Below are 15,752 nucleotides of genomic sequence, written 5' to 3'. Positions count from 1 at the left end.
AAAGGCAATGTGCAGAAGCAATAGCACATTTAGCACTTACCGGTAGGCTGCGGGCTGGAACTTTGGGAGACTGTATGCTATTCAATACAGATGGAGGTAGGGGAGAAGCAGGAGATGATGCTAGAAACGTAGGCGAGGGAAGATCATGGAGAACCTTGTAGGTCACATAAGGATCTGGGAATGCCATCTTAAGGTCACTCAGCATCATAAAAGGGACTTCAACAAAAAAATCAGAGTTGTTAAATAGAAAGAGACAGAAATGGAGGGAGGCAAGCACAGCAGCTAGGGCACTTCTGTAACAGCACATTGAGCAGTAATGATGACCTAAACTAATGGCCCTTGAATGGAGAAAATAGTATGGATTAGTAGGGTTTTTCAAAGATGGAGGCATTAAGACTTGGTGACTGATGGGATGTGAGGTTTATGAAGAAGTACCAATTAAAGATAACTCTAAAATTTCAGCCTTCGGTGACTAGGAGGGTGGAATTACTGTTCATTAAAATAGAGAATGTACTAGTGGTTTGGGGGATAAAAAAAGATGATGCATTCAGATTTCTGCACATGTGGAGTTTGTTGTGCCTGAGGAACACCCAAATGATGATATTCCATAAGAAGTTGGAGGTTGAGTTATGGATCGTTGAAATAACTAAAGTTGAAGATAAGGCATTTGGAAGCTTTTGGTACAAATAAAATGAATAGGAAAAGATAAGCCCAGGAAAATGTGTAGAGTGAGACAAGAAGACAGAGAGTAAGCATTTCAAGGGTGGGATTAGGAAGAGGGTTCTGCAGAGGAGAGACAGAATGAGGAAGAGAGGCAGGAGGAAAACCAGGAGTGAGGGAAGATGATGGAGGAGCAAGCGGTTAAGGGTGTTATGTATTCAGAGACTTTCTTATGATAAGGATGAAACCGGTTGTATTATAAGATTTGCCAACGGCAGGTCACAGGTATCCTTAGAGAGAGAATTTTCTGTGGATTGGTGAGGGAGCAAGCTTAACAACAGGGTTATGGAGACAGAGCAGAGATAAAACAATCCAGAAGCTTGTTGGAGAGAAGACATAAAAGACAGTCGCTTTAAAGAGGACATAGGTTATAGATTGTCGAGGGGTAAGAGGGAAATAAGAATTTACTTCTGTGCTGGAATAATAGAGCCAGTAGAGAGAGACTAGTAGATGTTTTAGGAGAAAAAGATTCAAAGATTCTATGTCCAGTGACGCTATTATAGGATCTTGGGCAAATAAATCCCTTTGCTTCCTTGAGTTGCAATTTCTAATTTCCTTTCTGGTTCTAAAAGAGCTGTGATTCTGGTGCCCGCTAAATTCAGAGGAATGTACCAGCAAATGGTGCTGTGCCCATGCACCTCGCAGGCAAACAGTGAAAAAAAAAATAAAGGAAAATACACGAGGGCTGGAATTGAATACATATGCATGGAGTATACATGGACAGAGCATGTGATTTAAGAAGCACATTTTGAGAAATAGTACTTTATTTAGAGAAAATATCATAGGTTTGCTATATATTTCCGAAGATTTTGTTCACAGAAGTTCAAGGTCTCCAGCAACTCTATATTTTAGGAAATGTGACCCTTGAATCTTCATTCCACCCAACTGCATTCACCTGAGGACACTGCTTTCTTTTGTAGGCCCGTCTCAAAGTCCTCTGGGATTTTGTGTTTTTGCCTTACTATGTCAACATCTCCTTTCTTCTCTTTATAAAACCTAGCAGTTCTCATAGGAAAATTCTGCTATAGATTATTAAAGAGTGATCTTGATAGAAACTGGAGTAGGTGGTGTATATGCCAATAGTGTTCCAGCATGCGTGGACCCTGGGGGTCTTCCATTGTGGTCAGAGGAGGCATGAGATTTGTTCCATATTATTACCTTTCCATTTTGAATCTACTTCAGGCTGCATGGAATAATGTTCAAAATCAATTTCAAGTCCTCTCAGGAAGAATGAGTAACAATTAGGTCGTATCATCTAATATCTATCATGAAGCAACTGGCAACATTACTAGTTTCTTATGATTCCTTCCAGAGATATTCTGGAAACATATCCTATTACCATCATATACATATAAACACATATACACATACATACACACACACACATACATACACACACACATATTCATACATACACACATATATGTATGCATATATAGGTATACATACATATACACTTTTCATTTTTCTCACCCTAATGGTGCCACATTATGTATAAAATTCTTTTCCTCTTTTTCCTCTACATTTTGGTGATTTGTTCCATGTCAGTACAGGTAGATTGCCTCATTCTTAATGATTGCACATTATTTGTAATTTATTTAGCTGGTTTCTTACTGATGGATCAGATGGATTAGATTGGTTCCGGTATTTTATTATTATAGCCAATTCTGTTATACCTCATTTTGGACATGTGCAAGTATATCTGTAGAATAAATATCTAGAAATGCTATTGCTGGGTCAAAGGGTATGTGAAATTTTAATGTGGAAGTATTTGCACAGATTTGAAAATAGTTAGTATAAAGGGAGATTGTTTTGGGCCAAATGTATCACTAGGGACAGTAGGATGTGTTTTGCTAGAAGCAGACTTGTGGCCACACGTCTGTGTACTTTAGTTTGGTGAAACAAAGGGGTGAATTAGGACAAAAGTACAATGCAACATCGCTCTTCTGGAGCTAGTGATGGGCCATTGTGTGGCAAGTGTTCCTGAAGATCTGTCCCTAGCCACTGATTTGGTCCATAATTTTTACCTGAACTTTGTATGCCAAATGCCTGGGGAAAGCTCAGCATTTTCCAATCAAGAGGGGAGTCTTCATCATCTCTTACCCTAGAAGCTTCTGGTCCCAGGCAAGTGGCTCTGAAAGCCAGGTCCTGAATTAAGCTATAAAGTAGGAACTTCAGGATGAAGAAGCAAGCTATGAGACTAGTTAAGAAGCATATCAAAGTCAGAGCAGTAACAATGAAAGCAATTCTATATTCAGATAAGAGCCTGGTATCTCTGCAGCTCCATTCTCCCACCTCCTATCCCACAACATCAAAGAGATGGGATAGACAATGCAAGAACTGGGTGTTATTAAAAACAAGAAGCTTTTTTGTTTAAGGTGTTCCACTCCTTGCAATCAACTTCCTTTGGAGCCTCAAATCATATTTCCGGGGCCAGAGTCCCCAAACACCAGGTGATGTTCCCACATGGAATGAGGTATTTGTTTCACCAGAGAAGATAAGTAAAACTGAGACACCACTTCTGGTAGCCAGGTACCCCCTTTTCTAATCTCCTGCACTGTAATACATGAAGCATTTTCCCATGTGCTAGCATGGGAAAGGTCGAGGAGGAAATGGGGCTGGAGGAGAATGTTTGCATTACCCAGAGAAGACATAATAAAGTAGAGTGAAGAAAGAGCTATGGCCTCCCATTCACCTATGTTTATTCCTTTATCAAAGAACACTGAAGGTGGACCTCTCTTCCTGGTCTAGTGTTTCTGGAGTTTAGGAAGTACAGTGTATAGCAGTTAAGTCAGAGAGTCATGGATTCTACATCCAGCTCTCTTATTCTCTGAGTGACCATAGACTTAACCCAGTGAAGCTCAGAGTCTACATTTATAAAACGGCAGTGATAACAGTACACTTACCTCAAAGATAATATAGGTAGAGATGACACACTGCCTGGCGCATGTGTCAATAACTGTTAGCTCTTATTATTAATATAAATCCCACAGAGTCAGTTGTATTGTAACTAAGTTTGCATCGAAGCCAATTCCTTATCATTGCAACTTGATTTGCACCAAAGTCCATCCCTGGGGGAGCATCATCTCTTTGGTTTATCCTCTTGGATCACGTGTGGCTTCTGTATGTGCAGGCATGGCTCAGGTAATTGCACGGCAAGAAAATGCAATGCAATTGTATGACATAGCTGTAATTAGGCTAGTGGTTTTTAAAGTCTGCTCCTTGGACCAGAAACATCAGTATCACCTGGGAACTTGTTAGGGCACACTGCAAACCTAATAAAGCAAAATCTACCCTATTGCTTGAGGCCCCAGGCGATATTGACACATGCTAAAGTGTGAAAACCACTTATTTAGACTCTGGGTTGCCATTGAACTTCCCTACTTCACACAGGAAGAGCTGGAGTGAAAAAAGAAATCCAAGATGGCATGCTCATAGCCCATGGCCAAATTTGGGTGAATGGTTTGACAGTCTTGTCTGTTCTTGAATATTCTTGGCTGGAAACAGTCTGTCAAGCTGCAGCTATTTCTTTTCCTCTTTCTCTCCCTGCTTCTCTCCCACAAGACACAAGATAGTTCTTGCCCCAGCATCTCAGATTACCATTTCTTCCTCAAAGCCAATTAAAGGTCTCTAATCCCTCCTGTGTTTACCTAAAGGATGAATTTGATCAGAAAGGATGAATGGGAAGGGCAAAATCCTAGAAGGGCTTGGGAAAGGAAGTTTCTGCTCAAGTGGTGGGAACACACCCTTTCTCACTAAGCTTATTATGAACTGGTGCATTTTTTGAATTACAATTCTCCATCCAACCGGCCTCTTTTATTTAAAGCCCTGGTTTGTGTTTTCAAAGGCAGCCTCTGACTTTACCCTTAGTATTAATACTTTTGAGATTTTTTCCCTAAGTACATCTCAGGGACTCTCCCCACCTCTTGTAATAGTTTGAATCATATAAAATATCCATTCTTATAGGTGAAAAGCAGGTGAATATTAGCAATTTCTTATGATTCAACTTAACATACGCACTCAAGGTCACTTATCTGGGACCCATCATTCTGCCTTACTCACAATTGAAGTAAGATTATTTTTAAGGACTTCCAGGCTCAACAAATCATCTCCTTTGTGAGACCACCTAGAGTTTGCCATTTCCTGGCTAGAGCTTCTGTACAAGTAACTTAACCTCCCAAGTCTTACTTTCTTTATCTTTAAAGTGGGGATGCTATTACCTTCCTTAAAGGCTGATGTAGGATTAAGTGAGAAATCATGCATAGAGTATTTGTTGTGGTGCCTGAATTCTGATTGGTAGTTTTGGCATCCTACTTTAGTGAGGCTGGAAGTAACACTCTTGAAACTCATATCTCTGCCTCTTCTCCTGTCCTACGTATCTACTGATGGTCAGCCTCCAAGTTATAATTAATACTCATCTAGAAATAAGGGGTCTGAACATTTTTAAGGCCCTTAAATAGTATGTATTGTTATGAGATGGTAAGAGTAAAATATTTTTCTGCCTTAACCACCCATTATTCTTCATTTCTCAGAAATGTCAGATTAATTTACTTATGTGTTTTGGAATCTTCTAAGGAGAAGAGAAAGCAACTCAGTAAATGAATACGAAGCATTCCAGCCTCATTATTAACTAGATTGTGCAAACTCAGAGAATCAGCTCAACCTCTGAGAATCTCTATTTTCCTGTTCTGTATGTGAGGATTGCATATATGCCTAAGTACATGTCAGTGAGGATGGAGGTGATAAAGCTAGTGCTTCACGAAGGTACTTTGAGCTTTTGAAGGCAAAGATGTTATACAGATACAAGGCGTTATTACATTATGTAAGGATTATCATTATTCTTGACAATAGTCAAGACACCAGAAAAACCTATTTTCTATTACAGTTGAAAAGCATAATGAGGAAGGAAAATGTGTTTTTTGTTTGCTTATTTGTTTTGCGGTAGAACTGTCATCACCCCAGAAATGTTTTACAGAGTGTAAGAGGAGTAGTTTCAATGGCCTTTAAGAGCAAGGTTAAGAGATACCTGCATTTCGTGCTTCCTTTACTACACAGTGGTAAAGAGTCCTGATGGATTTTCTTTCTGGCTAATTACTAGATGTTAAAAAAGGTGAGTGGGAACATGATATTCTGTAAGTCAGACTGTTAACAAGAGACCCAGGGAATTTTCAAAGACAGGTGTTGACTGGAAATTTGCATGTGTTCCCAGCCAGTCTTTTTTATGGAGCCACCCTATGCTTGGAAGTAAACAAGGGAAAGTATAAAAGAATGTTGAATTACATTCCCATCAATAAAATGGCTTGCTCTGTGCTTGTAAAATGTTCTGTGGCTTATTCGTAAACTAAGAGTTGAATAATGACAGGTGTGTGGTACCATGCGTGAGTAATGAATTGAGAAGCCTTATTTTCCTTGATGTGAAGCTTTTTATGTTTGTAGAGAGATGGAAAAAGTGATATGTAAATGGGAGAACTAGAATCTGGGAGCCTCTATTTTTTTCTTAAGGTAAAGTGCTTGCAGCTTTTTGTTTAATATCAAACTATGCAGATAAACCCATGTACACAGAGGAATCATATACAACTGGCAAATAAAAAATATTCGATGACTCAGGTTCTTTGTCACATTTTGCCACCCACCAGGAAGGAATCATCAGGCTTCGCTGAGTACGAATGAGTATTTTGAATATCTTCCGTCCTTAAAAACTTTCCAGCCATCACCATGGATGCCTCACTTATGGGCAGATATCCAGTCACTCTGTGGACATTCTTTGTTCTTCCTTAATGAGCAAAACATTGCAAGTGTGGCCTAGTCTTTCTCCATTCTCCTTCTCCTTCACTGTTCTTTACTATGATTGCATGCTTGCATATCTATTCTAGTTCTTTTATTTCTTCTGGTGATTACTAACAGCTGCCTTGGAAGTGAATTGTTAAGCAAATGAAAAGTGAATTAATACTCATACTAGCTAACCCCAAAGTAGGTCAAAATGGAAAAATTCCAGTTACACCATTTGATCCCAACAAGATTGTAATTAAGGATTTTTTTCTGATATTTTAAATTTGGCAAATGCCAGCTTTCTTGTATAAGTCTAAATAGATCGTGGTTTCCATAGAAGCAATTTGGCATCAGGTACACATATATTTTTGAAACATTCTGTGGCATTTTAGATTGATTAGAGACATAGAAACTAAATGTTGAAGGGTGATCTAGTGGACCCTACTCTAGAATTGCCTCTTGTACTTCGAAATACTCCACAGCTGGAAGAGTTATGTGACCAGAGCAAAAAGCTTGAGTTAGTACGAGTATTTCAGATGTCAACAGAGGAACTTGAGCTGGGAGCTGTTGCTTCTAACATTACTAATGTCTAGCTAATGATGCCTTTGTCTCCTAGGTTGGGATGCCGTTTTTACAAACGCATCTAAGACAGAAGAACTAGTTATGCAGACTTTGGAATCATGCTAATTTATAGGAGGGCGCTAGTCCAAATCAACTTTTCTTCTCTCCATGCTGGTTTGAACTGTTTTATTTTGAAGGGGACAAAGTTTTGCCACCCTGAAGCTGCCTTTTGGGATATTGATTTTAAGCTGTTTGTTAAGAAACAAAAGACTCCAAAACTTTAACTCTGTTCCTTCCTGCCTAAGAGATTTAGATGGAAAAGTCTGCTCCAGGAAGGGAAACAGGATGTTCTCCTTAGCCTAATTTGAATTAAGTGTCGTTAAAAAAACAAAAAAACAAAACAGAGCTTCAGGCAGGGTCCTGTTAGGTAGATACCCCGTGTCCCCTTGTTTCTGAGTTGCCTAGCAAGAATTCGCCTGCCGTGTGTGTTCCACTCTTTCTCCACTATCTGTAAATCTCCTATTCCTACTTCTGCAATCTAAGATCTTGTCCCCTCACCCCTTTTCTCCTTTGTCCAAAACTTCATATATACCCAGTGTTGCCTCACTGCCTTTGGCATTTTCATGCTTATGTAAATTCTCCGTGTGCTTGCATTAAAACTTGATTTTCTCCTGTTAATCTGTTTCTGTTAATTTGATTTTTAGCCCAGTTAGAAGAACTTAGGAAGTGGGAGAAAAAATATTACTTTTTAGCCCAATTTCAATTCAGTCTTTAAAGCAACAGAGAAAAGTTACCAAAGCCTCACTTGTATGGACAATTTTCCTTTCTACATGTGAGACGATTCTCTTTCTTTCATTCTCAGCCCACATTATTTCCCGAGGAACAGAATTCAGCCTAATTAAAATGAGATTGCCATATAAGCATTTTATTCAGTATCAAGTCTTTGTATATCATAAAGTTACGATGAAAAATATGGATCAGAAAATCTACTTGTTTCTAAAAATTTGTTTGACTTTGATTGTGACACCAGGTAGAAGGAAGCTTGTCTTTGTTCTCAGGAACTATTACTTTCTTAGAATATTTCCTGGTACTTAATAAATGCTCAATAAAGAATTCTTGCTCAATTAAAGAATGGATGGGTTTGGGGCGGTTCTCAGAGAATGTAGACCTGATAGCTATCAGAGTCCACATTCTAAATTTTCATCCTACTGAACCACAAGTATTATTCAAGGGCCTGAAAAATGATTAACTCTAGTTCTTTCTGCCATAATATATATACACGTTGCCTCATCCCTCACTCTGCTACACACACACACACACACACACACACACACACACACACACACAATTAAACATGCTTAGGCCATATGGGCATGCTCCTTATCTGATCATTTGGATAATGTCCCTGCATTTGAGTAAGGTAGGGACATTCGAATGGACTCTTCCAGATGTGTATGTTGATAGGACACCAGTATTGATGTCTAACAAATATTTATCAGACAATTACATGAATGATGAAAGTTTCAGTTTTTATTTACAGAGCTCAAGATGAATTACAAGTCTTATTTAACATGATTTATAAAAGACACAAAGACTGTACAAAGCCATCTTGTACTGTACTGTAACAAACATCTTGATCCTGTGAAATATCTGTGCCCACATTACATTTAGCTTAGAGGCTATTAAAAATTTAGGTCTTTAATGCTTCTTAATATTGTGAATGGAGTCCAAAAATGGTTTTAAAGTGTCCTTTGAGTTGCCTATATATCTTTCCTAGTTAATTATCAACACTGCATTTTTTCCTTCTCGACATTTTACTTATAGATATCATTTCATTAATTTTCTAAGGATTCTGGTCTATTTATTACTGGGTTGGTAAATTCCACAGCAAACTCTTCTCTGGTGAAACCTTGGCTCATCAATATATAGCTTAATAGAGAATTAACTAATATTTAATTCACTTTGTTAATTTTAAAAGGATTAGAGCATAATAGAGTTTATTAAACTTTTCAAACCCTGTTGAGCATCATTTGTTCTTTTCTGAATGGTACAAAGGGACCCCAGCACCTGTCATGCCTCATGGTCATCATTAATGCAATAATCATCACTACATTGCAGAAGTGTGTCTGTGACAGCTCATAACATGCCACACACGTTGATTTCCATGTGTTGAATATGCAGCATGCCCAGTCTTTGGTTCTAATCAGAAGAGCTGTTTCCTATTGATATCTAATTATCTTAATTGCCACTGCTTCCTATTATGCCACATAAGTAGATAAGAAATACATCAGTTGAAAATTGTCAATCCCACTATGTAACACATAGATTATAGGCATTTAATCATATAGTTTATTAAAATGTGGCAAATTCATTTGTTAGATCTTTTGTGTTATGAATCCAAAACCTTTCAGAGAATCAGTGCCAAATTCCAACAGTGGGATTTGTGGGGAGTGTCTGTGTCTTTTTACTGTGAGACTATTCTATCCCTAATGGGTAGCTTTTAGGCGTGGGATGTTGTTTTATTTGACTTTCATGTGATTGCTTTGGGTCTGAATCCAAAGGATGCTTCCCTTTCTGGCCTTGATCTATTGAAGAGGGAAGTTATTTTTTTCAGTGAGCGACTTCAAGAATCAGTAGTTACATTTTAATAGATCATCTACATTTATGCAGCTGCAGAATTCAGAAACTTCTGTAGTCATCTCATGTCAACCCCAAAGTTGACAGATTCATTATAAGCCAGTCTCTTAATTTTAGTCAAAATAGTCTGATTTCTTTTCTGAAAAAAAAAATTTTTTTTTTAGTCCATTTCCTCCCTCCCCGCCCCAATCAGCAGATCAAAACTTTGGGCCCTTCTTAACCCTAATTCAAACATCACTTCAGAAGTTAACACATTTGAGTTCCAAAAGCAATGCTTTTAACTTCTGTCCATGGTCAATAAGGGGCTAAATCGATCTATAAACAGTGTCAGATGGTGTCTCACACATGGCACTTAAGAAACCTTACTCCTGATAGTGCCTTGACCTCGGGGCCCCCCAATCAGGCCGTCTCGGTGACACTGAACAGGGAGGCATTAAAGAAAACGCCTGTGCGGTCCTGTGAGCCTGACAGCCGCCCGGCCCCCAGGAGAGGGTGTCGAAGACAGGGGAGCTATGAAACTGATGTGACCACTGAACATTTTAGGTCAACTTGCAGCATGACTGGGCTAGGCAGATTTCTGGCTCATTTTTCTTCCAATGGTTTCATATATATCTCTGATAAAATGATAAAATATTTTCTCATTCAACAAATGTGTATATAGCTTTTCCTATATCCCAGTACTGCAGAAAAACATGGAAAAGAATGAGTTTGTGTTGTTTTTGGTGGCCTTGCCAGTGCGTGGACACTTCTCTCCTGTAAGAGCTCCATGGTAGCCAGCATGGAGGGACAACTTTTAACCCTGCAGTGACTTCTTAAAGCCTGGCTTCCTGAGTTCACAGGTTGTCATGTAAACCATTGGACTGAGAATTAGGAAACTTGTGTTCTGATCTCCACTCTGCCCTTAACTGGCCATGTGACCTTGGAAGGGTTATCTTGCCTTTCAGGACCTTGATTTCTTCTCATGCTAAGTGAAGAAGTTGGCATAAGCTACTCTGGGGACCTTCTTGCCTAAAGTGTTTATGGCCAAGGATCCATGTACTAAAGTAGGTGTGATGACAGAGCTGATAGTACTGTGTGGGTCACTTGCTGTGAACACACTCTGGTCTGGAGGCATTTCAGGTCAAGGGAAGTCTGAGCTGGAAGAAAAGTTAGACCTGAACACTTATTTTTATAATCAATAGTAATAAAACTTAGAGAAGCAGCACATCTTGTGCAAGCTCACCCTGATAATTAGGGGGAGCCAGAACCTAGTTTTCTATTGCTCAAGTGATGGATCTTTCTATTAATCCATGAATCATACTTTTTGTTATGAGCTATCAAAAATAAGCCTTTTGCGATGGTAGACTAGTGGCTGAAGGATCCACTTGATCCAAACACTGTGACCATAAAATTGAAAGACACTCACTTTTAAGGGCTTAAACCAAATCTCAGAAGCTACATCTCCTTAATTATTGGTTTTATGTGCTGCCCAATAGAATTTCTAATCCCATATATAGTAATTACTATCAAGTAAAAAAGATGGACCAAACAACTGAATAAAAAAACCCAACTTGTATATACCTTACCATGAGTGCTAGAGTCAGTAGATACCATTTAGCCTTGGTATTTAATATTTAGTATTTAGCCTTGGTCGACATATATTCAAGATGGTAGGTTGGTAATAGGGATAGACAAGGAAAGAAAAGAGAATTACAGGAAGAAGTGGAGGAATCCAGCCTCTTCAGAATGTGAAAGTAATTTAGATGTGAATTTAGAATGAAAAGATGTCCAAGAACTGCTGTTTTCTGTGTCAACACAAATAAATGTTTTGATTTTATTCAGCAAATAACTAGCTAGGTGATGACATGTTTGGTTTTACACAGGACTGAGTTCAGGCAGATGATCACAGGGTGAATTATAGGCATTATGCAAACATTGCCTATTTTCTGGCCTGATCTTCATGCACTATATCATGTTTCATCTCAGTAAAATTGTAAGTGTTGGGAAGTCCAGCATAGCAAAAGTCCGCTGTAGACTCTTGTGTGGTCCATGGACTAACATCACTAACATCGCTTAGGAGATTATTAGAAATGCAGAATATCAGTCCTGACCCCAGACCTACTGCCTCCAAATGTGCATTTTAACAAGATCTCCGGGGGATATATATGCATACTAAAGTTCGAGAAACACTGTTGCAGACAAGATGTGCTACTCAAAACAAGTGGGTACTTCCTTGAGTGGAACCACTGGAAAAACTCTCAGCCAAAAATAGACTGCTCAAAGAGACCTTGCAAACAAGTGGAAAAAGTGAATGTAATTCAAATAATTAATACAATGATGTAATGCTTAGTGGTGAGCTAATATTGAAACAATGTTAAATCAAACACATAACTTTTAAGAAAACCCTACTTCGGTTTTTTTCAGGTATGACTGTAAGGGAAGATGTTATTTATAGTAATACCTTAGTTCATTCCACAAAGGATAAAGATATGTTGCTATTAGACATAACAGTTATTACTACAAAGAAAAACACCAGACACTGTTCACAAGCTGCTATGTATGTGAAATAGAAGTTCTCAAAACCATCCAATTCCCTCCTTCTCTTTGAACCCACAGAGATAATTCTTAATCTTAGTTTTGAAACATTACCAGCCTTTATTAGTAGGGTCTCTGACATATTTGTAAAAGATAAGTGTTAAAGTTGGCTTTTTCTTTTTTTATCTTTTCCAATGACCATTGAAACTATCATATACAAAACAAATCTCAACTAAATACATTTTTATTGGGAGAACTGGTTAAATATTTAAAGACAACTAAAAGATGAGAAGCATCCTTTCACTGGCAGGGTTTAACAGAACAATCACAAAACATTTTTTATATCCACATGAAAGCATGCACATGCTTCTTGAGGGCTAGGCTTGGAATGGCACACTGTCACTTCTGCTGTTTCATTTGCCAAAGCAAATCACATGGCCAATCCTAGGTTCAAGGGATAGAAAATAGACTCCAACATTTGATAAAAGAGGCTACTAAACCACATTACCTAGGAGAAAAATAACGGAGAAATTTTGCAATCCATTTACCACATCAGAGGAGGCTGATTACTATAGAAACAAACTCGAAGTCTCAGAATTTTAACAAAAAAAAAGATTTATTTCTTGACTTTATCATAGTCCAATAAAGGTGGGCAGAGGAGGGGCTCTGTTCCACACAGTCATTCAGGAACCTCGGCTCCTTCTATCTAGTTGCTGTGCCATCCAAGGTCATGGAGCCTTCTACTGAGTCCTCTGTTTCCAGCCAGTAGATGAGGGAAGAGATCAAATATGTAGCAGAAACATCTGTTAAAAAATTGCCCCCACCTGGAGGTGTAATACATATCACTCTGATAGCCAGAACTTGGTCACATGGCCTGATAGAACAACAGGGGAAGCTGGGAAACATGGTCCAGCTGTGTTAGGAGGAAAAGGGAAAATGATTTGCTAAATACCTAGCTGGACTCCACTAGAGTTATAGATTCTGTGACTCATTCCAGGAGAAGGTGCACTGGACACATTTCAAAATGTCGATGCATGATACTGTGGGGTAGACAAAGTTTTGAAAGACAAGGCCATAATTAGGAAGGGGAGACAGACCCAGATACCCTTGCAAATATCTGGAATATAAAGCTGGAGTCTGGGGAAGGACTAGAGAGATTTTTGGATGAGGTGAGCGCTTGGGAGGCAATGGAACTTTAATAGAAAAAGGCAGGAGTGAAGGGCAAAGGGAAAGCTTTGTGCAACAGGGGAAACTGGATTTGTTTGCTTGTTTAACATTGTTGCCTCTAGTGGGGCCTTAAGTTGAGGCCTTAATGTAGGAGGGCTATGTTAGTGCTGATCAGAATAATGTACCCCTTAGGGCTACATTAAAAAAGAATGCTCAGTGCCTCATTTGCACCTTCAAAATATGCACATACATGTGTGGGCCAGAAAAGGCTGTGCTCAGAACATGCATTTTTGTGTGAATTGTAGGTAATTGCACAAGCTAACAGGAAGTTGCGTAGGTATGCAGGCAGCCACCTGTTGGAGAGGTGTGTGTTGGCACTGGCAGGCGTGTGCCTTGTCCCTTTGAGTACAATTTCAAAGGCTTCTGCTGAGGGCAGGGACGGAAAACAGGCCCCTGGGCATCTGCTTCTCTAACTACAGCTGCTATTTGTCCTTCTCAAGGTTTCCTTTCTGGGCAGGGCCAAGTTCAGGGTGTGTTGTTTGTGGCTGTAAGAAAACAGTACCTTTTCAAGGTCTTTGTGGGAGCACTGATGCAGGGGTTCTGCAGACTGAAAATTTGTGTTCCCTGAAATTCTCAGGTTGGGCTCCTACTGAACAATGATGAAGTTAGAAGGTGAGCTTTTGGGAGGTGCTTTGGTCATGGTGGTGGAGCCCTCACGAATGGGATTAGCGCTTTTATAAAAGAGGTCCAGAAAGATCCCTAGCCCCTTCTATCATGTGAGGAAACAAGGAGATGTATGTGACCTAGAAGTGGGCCCTCACCTGACCATGCTGGCACCCTGATCTCAGACTTTCAGCCTCCAGAACTGTGAGCAATAAATTTCTGTTGTTCATAAGCCACTCAGTGTGTGGTATTTTGTGATAGCTGCCTGAACAGACTAAAACAGAAGGTTTGGAGGCAGCTGGTTTACACATATGTTAGTTCTGCGCAGGGAGTCTGTTGTTGTTTCTTTTGCTAACTGCTGAACTGGAGAATAAACTCTTCCTTTAAAAGTCTCTTAGCTGGGTCTCTGTCTCCTGGTTCTCCTTCTGATTCTACAGGCCATGTGCCACAGTCTTATTTATCGCCCTCTTCCACCATCTGTCCCTCATATGTTTCCTTGTGAGTCCGTCCTTAACCATCTTCTGACTTTCTGGACCAGTACTGTCCAACAGAACTTTCTGCAATGGTGGAAATGTTCTATATCTGCTCTGTCCAATACCATAGCCACTTGCCTGAGGAACTGAATTTTACATTTAATTTAATTTTAATTTAAATAGCCCCATGCCATATTAGACAACATAGCTGTAGAACAATATTTATGGGTAATAATTTCTCCCTTAGGCTCAGTCATTATCTACTCCATTATTTATGCTCTGTGTCTCTTGCCCTGTCTGCTCTACTGACCCATATTTACAAATATCTGCGCCATCTCCACCTGGCTGGTCTGTGGTCCCATCAAACACAATGTGGCTAATGTTTAACTCTTTATCTTTACCCACAAAACACATTTTCTCCTTGCCTTCCTTCTATCACTTTACCCTTGGTCACCCTTGTTCATTTTTTAGAACACAGTTCTGATCACACTATGTCTTTCATGTTATCTCCAAGGCGGATCCTAAACTTACACAAATTTAGGGGCTCTCTTTAAGAAAAAGAATACAAAAAATGTGAAGGTAAAATTAGAATCAGAGCTTTGGAGGGGCCTGGAAAGGTGAGAAAGGGTGTCTCTGAAATTTAAGCTTCATTTTCTTTACTGTAAGTTGGCCTCAGTTTATTATTAGAGTATTCTACAGTTTCAGGGTTTGAATCTCAGTTTGGTCACTCTCTTGCTGTGTAAACTGGGGCACGGTACTTAACCATGCTGAGACTCAATTGGTTTATTGAAGAAAAAATAATAATACCTATTCAACTGAGAAGTTACAAAATTATATCTAGAAGGTATTTCTTGAAAATAATTTTATTCTCTTATTCTCATTACATAGAGAGTAGTACCAGCAATCATAATGATAATAACAATAGTAGCTAATATAGCAGATGCTATGCTCAACACTTTACATAGAATGTCTCATTTATTCCTACAAGGTAGGTGTTCTTTTCCTTTACAGATGGGGAAACCGAGGCCCACAGAAGGCAAGAAAAATGCCGAAATTCTCACACGCTAGTAAGTAGGGGAGCTAAGATTTGAACCTAGGTAGTTGGACTCCTTGCATTCTTAATCTCTTACCTTAAGCAGGGCATTCAGAATCTTTTATAATGCCCCTTTCATCAACATGCTGAATTCCACATGTATCTATGTTATTGCCAATCTCTAAAGATTCTGTGACTTGCTTCATTTTCTTTCC

At 39.1% G+C, this 15,752-nt stretch overlaps 1 long non-coding RNA gene across 1 annotated transcript in view; it reads left to right on the top strand.

Moving 5' to 3' along the window:
- The window catches only part of LOC112470957, an 86,738-nt gene that overhangs the window by 46,094 nt on the left and 24,892 nt on the right, over nucleotides 1–15,752 (top strand). The gene's annotated exons all lie outside the window — the stretch shown is intronic.

The sequence above is a fragment of the Pteropus alecto genome, unplaced genomic scaffold, assembly GCF_000325575.1.
Source record: "Pteropus alecto unplaced genomic scaffold, ASM32557v1 scaffold45, whole genome shotgun sequence".
Taxonomy (NCBI): domain Eukaryota; kingdom Metazoa; phylum Chordata; class Mammalia; order Chiroptera; family Pteropodidae; genus Pteropus; species Pteropus alecto.
This window is presented reverse-complemented; position numbering and strand designations above follow the sequence as displayed.